The sequence below is a fragment of the Apium graveolens genome, chromosome 3, assembly GCF_009905375.1.
Source record: "Apium graveolens cultivar Ventura chromosome 3, ASM990537v1, whole genome shotgun sequence".
NCBI lineage: Eukaryota > Viridiplantae > Streptophyta > Magnoliopsida > Apiales > Apiaceae > Apium > Apium graveolens.
Window position 1 is genome coordinate 80,276,682 of NC_133649.1, and position 11,479 is coordinate 80,288,160.

Below are 11,479 nucleotides of genomic sequence, written 5' to 3' on the forward strand. Positions count from 1 at the left end.
AGTTTTAAAGCGATTCCTTCGCGAGTGTCTTACCAACTGCCTAACACACTTACCATAAATGTTTCATACATTAATTAACCCTTTTTGGTCTTTAACCTATGTTTCAAAGTAAGGCGAGGGGAAAAGTTTCGTTCGAGAAACGCCGTTACTTGAAACGGTCGTTTCTCCTAAACCGTGCATCGGAATCGAACGAACTACATATCAAAACGAAGCTCGTAACATGAGCTATCTAAACATGGCAGTGGTCATAATCTAGCAGGGGGTTCTCGGGTCCTAATGCTATGCACAAAAACAGTCTAAAGAAAATCGGACGTTACGACGGCTATGTTTACGTGATTTCTCAAATTTAAACCATTCAAAACCAACCACAATTCAACCCCAAATCAATCATACAACCAACATCCATCCAAACCACATCATAACAGCCCCAACAATCCACATTAACCATTTATACTTATTCCCCACATGAACTAAAAGCTTTACTTAGGTTCTTTAACTAATTATCAAGATTTACAACTCCAACAATACCAAAAAACCAACTAATCTCTACAACTCAACCAAACTTCAAACAATCAAGCATCATGCTTCACATATACTATATCAAACATATTCAATCCTAATTACTCAAAACTAAAGCTAGGGTTTGTAGTTTATACCTTCCTTGGAGAGTGGAGAATCAAGAGAATGGCTTGGAATCACCCTTAAAGTCCTTATCCAAGCTTAATCTAAACAAAACTTCAAGAACACAAATTTTATTTCTTGAAAAACACTATTCACCATCTTCTTCCATGATTTATAGAAAAAGATTGGCTTGGAATTAGAAGCTTAAACTTATAGGAAGTATGTAACTATCCATGGGGAAGCTTAGATAATTACCTTGCTAAATAGTAAGTGGTGGAGCTTGGATCTTCAATTTTTAAGAAATGGGCCGAGAGCTAGCTTGGGAAGAAAGAGATTTTTGTGTTTTGTTTGATGAAAAATGAAATGTTTGCTTGGTTGGTTGATTTTTGTTGTTTGATTTAGTCAATTACCTTATTGCCCTTGAATTTGTGTGGTTCTCATTCAACCACACCTCCTTCCTTCCCATGTCATGCCTACATCACTTTGTGATGTCATCACCCCTCCTTCGTCCTCTTTCTATTGGTTGGATGACATCATCCCCACTAATCCCTTTGATTAGCTTTTAATTGTTTGCCTAATGACCGCTGATATGTTATACGGTTCGCTTAACTTTCATTTTTGTTTATCGTTTGAGGGATCATACCCGGGATCTTATTACTTAGGTTCCCTTAACCTATCTCAATACATTATATTCCTTTTTATGATCCTCTCTTATAATCTTTTAATTTAAATCCTTTTTATCCTGTTACCTTTTTCTCAATTCTTTCCGTATCTAGTGGATTTCCGGGAAAAATCAAAGTGTTCGGAAATTGGATTCTGACGATCTTTACATACACTTATATACCACATAGAGTACTAATAATATCCCAGAAGATCAATAACAGAACCCCTACATAGTGTGGCATGAAAAGTTTTCTCATTCAGCAAAAACACTATTCATAAGGGTTTCAAAAGTTTTCCAAAAATTGGGGTTATTACAGTCTCCCCTCCTTAAAAGGATTCCGTCCCGGAATCAGATAGAAAACAGTTGGGGATGCTTTTCTAGCATTGTGCCTTCTAACTCTCTAGTCAATTTTTCCCCATTGTGGTCCTACCACCAACTCTGCCTAGTTTATAATCCTTCTCCTAAGCACTTGTTCATTTTCACTCTATAACCCTTCCTGGTTGCTCCATATAGGTTACGTCGGGTTGCATATCTATGCGCTCATATGCCTCTATTTATCTGGCATCTGAATTACACTTCCTTAACATTGATACGTGAAACACGTTATGACTTGCTACATGTTCTGGGGTAAGGCTAGCTCATATGCTAACTTCCCAATACTTCTTAAATTATTCAAGGGTCCAACAATTGGTGGACTTAGCTTTCCTTTCTTTCCGAATCTCATTAATTCTTTTCGAGGGAATACTTTTAACAATACAAGGTTGCCTCCTTCCTATTCTTTGTCCTTTCGTGTCAAATCGACATACTTCTTATGTCCTTCCTGGCTACAACCAGTCGTCCTCTGATTAGATCTATTATATCCCTGGTCCTTTGGACTACTGCGGGTCCGAGCATCTTGCGCTCTACAACTTCATCCTAACATAAGGGAGATCGACATTGTCTTCCCTCAAGGATCTCATAAGGCGATATCTCAATACTGACATATGATCTATTGTCGTAAGATAACTTAATCCGCGTTAAGTGATCATTCCAAAATCTTTCAAGTCTATTACACAGACTCTCATCATAACTTTTAGCATTAGAACTTTTTCTTCTCAATACCCATTCTTTTCCAGTTCGTAATCGCTACTACCTTCCGTTCCTAATATTATACGGGTTATACTTTTGCTCGCTAGCGTTCTATAACCTTTTAATAACCACGTCAACCTTAGTATCACGAATGTGTTTCCATTCCGCATACTACCACAACTTTATTACTCCTTTTTCAGCTGTTTCTATTTCCCAAAGTTTGATCAATCATATAGAAGTAAAGGAATTTGTTGAGAGATCACTATGATCATGAACACTTGTTATATCGCATAGTTAGTACAGAAGGTGGCCAGCCTTTAGTACTTGACAAGCAATTAAACAATAGATGGTATCCTACAAGGCTTCTATCACACAGATAGATAGTCATTCGGCAATACCTCCCCTTCTGGAAGGGTTGTTCTTCTCAGCTTACATGAAATGAAAAGAAGAGAAAAGAACGAATTGAAGAGAATTGTATATATATGAAAAAAATATATACTGCCACAAAATATCTGGCTTGGAACCTACCTCTGAACTATAGAGGTTTGTCATAGGAGAACAAAACATATGTATTTATATCAACATCAAGTATTATCGCATCGCATTTTGCATGCTTAAATATTTTTTGCTATTCCGTCCATCATTCTATGGACCCATGCTCTTCCTCGAGCTTATACACAATCACCTTTGAAACTCCCTCGACATCGAAAATCGAATCTGGGTTTTCATTCCAGACATCACCGTTACTAAAATTCTATGCTTGCACTGCAACCTTCCTCGTATAGTAATACGACTCCCTATTGATAAGTAGAATAAATATACAATAGGTAGATACTCTACTTAATTAGTCTATCAATGATAACTTATACACTACCACGACCCGATTAGTGGTACTCAATCTCAACACCCATTCCAATACAACTCTCATGGTTGTAATCAGCTCACTACTCGCAGAATCATTGCTGCCTTACTATGGTCCACCACTGACCTACTGTTGTCATTGACTTTTCCATAAAATCTTAATATCTAACCATACGGAGTCCATACATGTCGTATCAAATCATTCTAAGGAGGTAACATAATCACCATTCCTGATTCATGAAGAACACTCCTGATCCTGACATACATACATGACCTGAAGCAGATAAAATTGCAGAAGAGTTTCAATCAAGCAACGATAGCAGGTTAATACCATTCTTAATCATATGCCTTCAATAGAAGACTTAACTCAAAGGTTCGTTTAGTCTTTTTTGAAATATGGTCCTGGATTATTCTCAAGATAGGATCTTCTGAGATAGATAGCCCGCTCATGGCGATTACACGAATTAAACCTTTACCAACTACTATTACGGTTGGGTATTGCACAGTCATCAGAAGGAATGTCAATCTTCCAAACCATAATACAACTTTCACAACTTTAACCATCATCACTGTATTCCTCTCGCATGAGCGCCTATAATTATTCTCTTACATTTAAAGTGTCATCCGCCTTTTTGGCCTTTCCTGATAGTAAATTTTCCTTACAGTCAATGTCGTCTTAACCACTTTCACTAATTTTCTACCCTATTTCCGATCACTGCTTGAGTGAAGATGTTTTCCTTAAAATCAGATGAGTAAAAAAAAATCACCATTTTTCCATAAGTTATCCCCTCAGTCTTTAGAGGTTAATCACTGTCATGACTGACTCTTAATCATACTTAGAACATCTTTTATCCTGGGCCCTAATTGCCCTGAACAATTTCGACCTTTACTGGTTCGATTCATACTTTCTCGTGGTTCAACACGTGCCCCACTTGGCATCATTATAATTACGTCATATTTCCTTTATCCACATTTCTATTCTTGAGAATTTTGAATATTACCTTTTTCCTTATAAAACCTCTAAGGTTATCCTTCAATCGTTCCTCCTGTATTCCCTAGATACATGGCATATCACAATACCATTTACTAATAGTAGAACCATTGTCTATATACTTCTGAAAAATTTCTCCACTGATTCTTAAAGGTTGTTATTACCTTAATCCTTTCCAATTCATACTGTCAAAACTCATACTATCCCTATGGTGAAATGCCAACCTTTATGCATTCCCCTAGGATTCATTTTAAGTTACCGATGTTCTATCCTTAATTCCACCTTTAAAAAGGTACATGCATCCTTCCATGGATAAATCAAGTCATATATCCCTGATAAGGGGGTCTTATTCAATCATTCCCACCTCGATAGTATATGCCTAATTTCACAATAACATCTGTATTAAAAAGGGGGTCAATCAATATGGCCTCCAAAAGATAACAACGGTTATCCGCTTGTCTTGCCTAGTTTGGTAACGATAACAAGGATGTTCTAGAAGATATTGGTCGTGTTCAACGTGAACTTCTTCTTAATAATTCCTTATTTACTTTTGTTGTTTATCTCAACAGTCACCTCAATGTTGGGATACCTTTCATACATGGCGTCTCCCTTTCTGGGTATCAAGCCACCGGTCTTACACTTCACATTCTTGAAGGTCGCTTCCTTCATCCAATTTTCCTACTTTCTTACTTTCTTGTCTCCTTAGTCTATCCGCGTCTCATTATTTATCCTTCGAACTATCTCAAGGTTTCCTCGAATCCTCCCAACTTACAGGGGATAAAATATATGTATCTCTTATGCCCTCAACCATCAATTTTAACTCATGGTGAATCACCCTCATCCTGACGATTACATACTTTTCTATTTCTATTGCTATGAGTCTTTAGGGTTTCCTCATACCCAACTCCCTTATCATTCCTCAAACTCTATTGCCTTTATATTCCTTTCTCTTATCATTATTTCATGAACCAACACAACATAAGCATTGATTTCAAATATCCCGTCATTCTGGATTCGTGTCCTCAGAACGAATCTTGACAACTTTTACATCTTAGATTCATAATTCATCATACTCGTCTGCCTTTGTTCTGGCTCTAAAGCTTTTACACTATCTCCATAACCTTGGGAAGTACTTTCCTGAAACAATTGACTGAACTTTAATCAGTTTATTATAATCTCTTGCTCCGTGCCTTCCTTGGTCTTTCACCAGCGGGTGGTCTCTCTCTTAGGAGGGTAAGTGACAAAAACAGTTTTTTGGGGTTCGTCAATCATTTAGAATATCAAATGATTCCTCTATTTCCTTTAGCCAGGCCCTTGCCTCGGCTGGGCCAGCTTGTTCCTTGGAACTCTGAGAGCTTAGCGACTTAAAGGTCCTGAAAGAATTTCTCACCGCATTGTTTCCTCAGGGTGGTGGTTGGGGATAATAGTCTAAGTTCTGTCTAAACAGGTCCATAAATTGCCGTATAGGAGTACCGTCTCGGGTCTCCTTTCCTTACTCGACTTTCAGTTTCCTTAGTATGAAATGTTTCAACCTTCTCCCATAATCGGGGTTATCTTATACATTAAAAACCTTGTTTTCCACTCTATTATGTTATGGGTTCTTTCTTTCTTGATGGCAACCTCCCTGACTATCACATTCAGGGTTTGCCCTAAATCTTATTCCTCAAACTATGGCTCTCATCTAAGTTCTCATCCTTAAGCTCTTGAACTTTTGGAACCCAATTTCTGTAGGAACACCTCACTATCCCCTTATCATCTTTCTCGGTATGGATCTCTTCTCCAGTCATTGATTCTCTGCTTTCATTCATTACTTTTTCTGGCACAATATGTTCTTTTCCAAAAATTCGGTCTGTATTGCAATCTCAAACAGCTTTTCGGTACCGGCTCTGGTTACCTTCACTTCTATTTCCATTTTCTCAAAATCTCTTATAAACTCTCCCAAAGACATTATTATCTTAAGTCTCTCCTTTTTTTACTAAGGGCATCTGTAACACCCCCAGATCCGGGGTCGGGGATCCGGGTCGTCACGGTCTTTCTTTCCACAATATCACTTCACTTAATTAATAATAATAACCTTATGCAGTGACCCGACACTAACACACACCACAACCCGTTATAGTCTCAGAGATGAAATTGAAATAAGTACAAGTCCTTGAATCCACCATTTAAAAGTTATTACAACCCAAAATGATTACTTGATAAATTTATAGTTAATTGCCATTATCTGCCACAAGTTATAATTATACATAATTTGATTCTCAAAAGTAGATGGTCTGAACTACAATAGATCTACCTCTGCAGCTATAGCAGCTACAACATCATCGGGAAGACGCGGGACGCTTCCCACGTGCTTGCGCTGGGTCTGCTGGAGTCTGGCCATCTCTCCTAACTGTTGTTGTGTGATGAAGAAATAAAGCAAGAGTGAGCCTTACAGCTCGCAAGATAATACATAGTGATAACAATAATATAAGTATCTAAATGGATACTTACTAGAATCTTTATCGTGTGTAAGATAATTACTTACTAGATATAAGTAAAAACAAGGAATGAAGTTACCAATACTTCACCACACTTATATCATTTATAAAGCTACTTGAACTACCACCGTTCAAAGTATTATAAGTTTTTAAAAAAAGAAACATCCCATAGATGAGACCACAAGTTAAGACTTGAATAGATTCAATCTTTGAAATATTATTGAATGAAATAAAGTTACGAGATACTTTATTTAGTCCCGATATATATATATCCACATATATATCTCTTAAACATTTCCTGGAACCTCTGTTATGTAAAGTATGAACAGAGTTTGAAACATCCAATGAATTTTGGAAAGGAAAAGAATTTTGGCATAAACCAGATATCTTGCTGATCAGGCAAAGATACCAATAAGTAACCTTTTCTACTAGTAGATGGATGAATCCCCCACCGGTCATCACCCTGGCCGCATTAGGACCTTGTGCTGGACCGCCACCCGGCCTCTTACGCGTTGATGGACTGCCACCCAGCCACTTACACTTTGATAGACCGTACCCCGGCCTGTCGCTTATGCCGACTCAATTAGATGGGCTTACTTCCCGAACATTGGGCAAGTAATCAATTCATTTACCAAAACTGCAACCTCGTTGCGAATATAAAATACACCATAGAGCCGGATTCCCCAGGTTTTGAGCGAGTATTTAAATCCCCTTAAAAAGGAAGATCTTAAATATAAAAATGAGTTTTGGGATCCGCTCTAACTCTTAAAAATCATTTTGAAGACTCGAAAACACTTTAAAGAGTGTTTGGAGTAAAGCTGATTTAATGAAGTAAATCCGTCCCCATTATATTTAGAAAATGTCTGAATATTATTATTTAAATAATATTCCCATAAAGAATAATCTTTATAAAAATAATTGAAGTAGAAGTATTAAAACTTATACTTGAAACGAGTATTAAATAACCAAAGATACACTTATATGAAAGTATTATCTGTATTTGAATAATCAAAAATAAGTTTGATTATTGACACCTTATTCTTTAATAAAATAAAGAATATATTTCAGTAATAAGCGGAGTCATAATACCTCGAATGAATATTATAAATAATATTCATTAAATAAAATAAAGGAGTCATACATCCTCAAATGAATATCCAAGTAATATTCAATAAATAATATAAAGGAGTCATAAGTCCTCGAATGAATATTCAAGATAATATTCATTAATAAAATAAAGTTATCGAATAAACCTTATTCGATTAATAGTTTTGAAAACTATAACCATATATATATATAAATATATATATATATATAAAATCTACTCGGGATCCTCGACTCCCGGTTTTAGAAAATGTTTTCACCTTTGGGTCCCTATACTAAGGGTATATGCAAATTACTGCTATTCTCTAGCATAGGTATTATCAACTGAACCAACAGATATATATGGCAAGAATACGAAACAGGCATGCATATATATACCATATCAGCATGCTTCAATATATCGCAACATTTGCTAATTAACCAACATGCATCTATTGCAAGATAATGCATATACATATATTCATCACAACAACAGTTATACGGGTAGAAAACTTGCCTGAGCGACTTGGGGTGATAAAAGGCTCGGGACGAGTCTGGTAACCTATAAACAACAAGTAAGTTGGAATTAAACCAAAATCACTTGTAAATCTATACTTTAACTAACTTAGACTCTAACGCTTGTGTCATGTGGTGATGTCATCTTTCCCTCCTTGTCCCCTTTCTATTGGTTGGATGACATCATCCCCACTAATCCCTTTGATTAACTTCCTAATCGTTTGCCTAATGACCGCTGATCTGTTATACGGTTCGCTTAACTTTCGTTTTTGTTTATCGTTTGAAGGATCATACGCGGGATCTTATTTCTTAGGTTCCCTTAACCTTTCTCAATACATTATATTCCTTTTTATGATCCTCTATTATAATCCTTTAATTTAAATCCTTTTTATCCAGTTACCTTATACTCAATTCTCTCCGTATCTTGTGGATTTCCGGGAAAAACCAAAGTGTTCGGAATTGGATTCTGACGATCTTTACATACACTTATATACTACATAGAGTACTAATAATATCCCAGAATATCCATAACAGAACCCCTACATAGTGTGGCGTGAAAAGTTTTCTCATTCAGCTAAAACACTATTCACAAGGGTTACAAAAAGTTGAAAATTTTGGGGTTATTACAGTCTCCCCTCCTTAAAAGGATTCCGTCCCGGAATCAAACAGAAAACAAATGGGGGTACTTTTCTAGCATTGTGCTCTCTAGTTCCCAAGTTGATTCTTCCACGTTATGATTCTGCCATAGTACTCTGACTAGCTTGATCACTTTGTTCCGAAGCACCTGCTCCTTCTTATCTATAATCCTTACTGGCTTCTCCACGTAAGTTAGATCTGGCTGCATATCCACCTGCTCGTACTCCACTATGTGTCTGGCATCCCGATGATACCTCCTTAGCATTGACACATGGAACACATTATGAACTTGTTGCAAGTTAGGGGGTAAGGCTAGCTCGTAAGCTAACTTTCCAATCCGTCTTAATATCTCAAAAGGTCCAATGTATCTTGGGCTTAGTTTTCCTTTCTTTCCGAACCTCATTAATCCCTTCCAAGGGGATACTTTCAACAGTACTAAGTCCCCTACTTCATATTCCTTGTCCTTTCGGGCTAGGTCTGCATATTTCTTCTGTCTGTCTTGGGCTGCTACAAGTCGCCCTCTGATAAGATCCACTATATCTTTGGTCGTTTGGACCACTTCGGGTCCGAGCATCTTCTGCTCTCCTACTTCATCCCAGTATAAGGGAGATCGACACCTTCTTCCGTACAGGGCCTCATAAGGCGGCATTCCGATGCTAGCATGAAAGCTATTGTTATAAGAAAACTCGATCAACGGCAAGTGATCATCCCAACTTCCTTTAAGGTCTATTGCACAGACTCTCAACATATCCTCTAGTGTCTGGATGGTCCTTTCACTCTGTCCATCCGTTTGGGGATGGTACGCGGTACTCATATTTAACTTGGTCCCCGCACATTCCTGAAAGCTCCTCCAAAATCTGGAGTTGAACCTGGGGTCTCGGTCTGAGACAATGGACGCTGGGACTCCATGTCGCGTCACTATTTCCTTAAGGTAAATGTCCACCAGTCTATCGACTGTGTATCTCTCATTGATAGGAATGAAATGAGCTGACTTTGTCAGTCGGTCTATAATTACCCAAATGGCATCGTGATTGGCTTTCGTCCTTGGCAAGCCTACAACAAAATCCATCGCTATCTGTTCCCATTTCCATTCGGGAATCTCCAGGGGTCGCAAAAGTCCACTGGGTCTCTGGTGCTCTGCCTTTACTCTTTGGCAAGTCAAACACTTGTTTACCCATTCTGCTACGTCCCTCTTCATGTTGGGCCACCAGTAATATTCCTTCAAATCCCTATACATCTTGGTACTTCCCGGGTGAATGGAATACCTTGAACTATGGCTTTCATCCAAAATCTCATCTTTAAGTTCTTGAACATTCGGAACCCAAATTCGGTAGGAGTACCTCCTTATCCCTTTATCATCTTTCTCAGTATGGATCTCCTCTCCAGTCATTGACTCTCTGCCTTCATTCATTATTTTCTCCTGGCACAATCTGATCTTTTCCAATAACTCTGGCTGCATTGAGATCTCAAAAAGCTTTTCAGTTCCGGTTCCGGTTACCTTTACTTCTATTTCCATTTTCTCAAAATCTCTTATTAATTCTTCCGAAGTCGTTATCATTCTGAGTCTTTCCTTTCTACTAAGGGCATCAGCCACCACATTGGCTTTCCCTGGATGATAGAGAATCTCACAATCATAGTCCTTGATTAGTTCTAACCATCTCCTCTGGTGCATGTTGAGCTCTTTCTGCGTAAATATGTACTTGAGGCTCTTATGGTCTGTGAAAATCTCGCACTTCTCTCCATACAAGTAGTGCCTCCAAATTTTTAAAGCAAATACTATTGCCGCGAGCTCAAGGTCATGAGTAGGATATCTAACCTCGTATTCCTTCAGTTGTCTCGACGCATACGCAATAACTTTACCGTGCTGCATAAGCACACATCCTAATCCTTTGTGCGACGCGTCACTATATATCACAAAATCTCCTTTTCCGTCCGGCAATGCCAATACCGGAGCCGTTATCAACCTTTTCTTTAATTCCTGAAAACTGTTCTCGCATTTCTCCGTCCATTCAAACTTCTCTGTCTTACGAGTAAGTCGTGTCAAAGGGGCTGCGATCTTCGCAAAGTCCTGTACAAATCTACGATAGTAGCCGGCCAATCCTATGAAACTCCTCACCTCTGTGGGTGTGGTTGGCCTTTCCCAATTTGAGACCGCCTCTATCTTGGAGGGGTCGACCAATACTCCTTCTTTATTGATCACATGTCCTAAAAACTGTACTTCATTCTGCCAGAATTCACACTTCGAGAATTCGGCATAAAACTGTTCCTCTCTGAGTATTCCTAGAGCTATCCTCAAATGCTCTGCATGTTCTGCCTCAGTCCTTGAGTAGATCAAAATATCATCGATAAAAACTATCACACACTTGTCCAAGTACTTCTTAAATACTCTATTCATTAAATCCATGAAAGCCGCTGAGGCGTTGGTTAATCCAAAGGACATTACCAAGAACTCATAATGCCCATACCTGGTACGGAACGCTGTCTTGGAAACATCTTCGGGTTTAATCTTTAGTTGGTGATATCCAGTTCTCAGGTCGATCTTGGAAAAATAAACAGCATCCT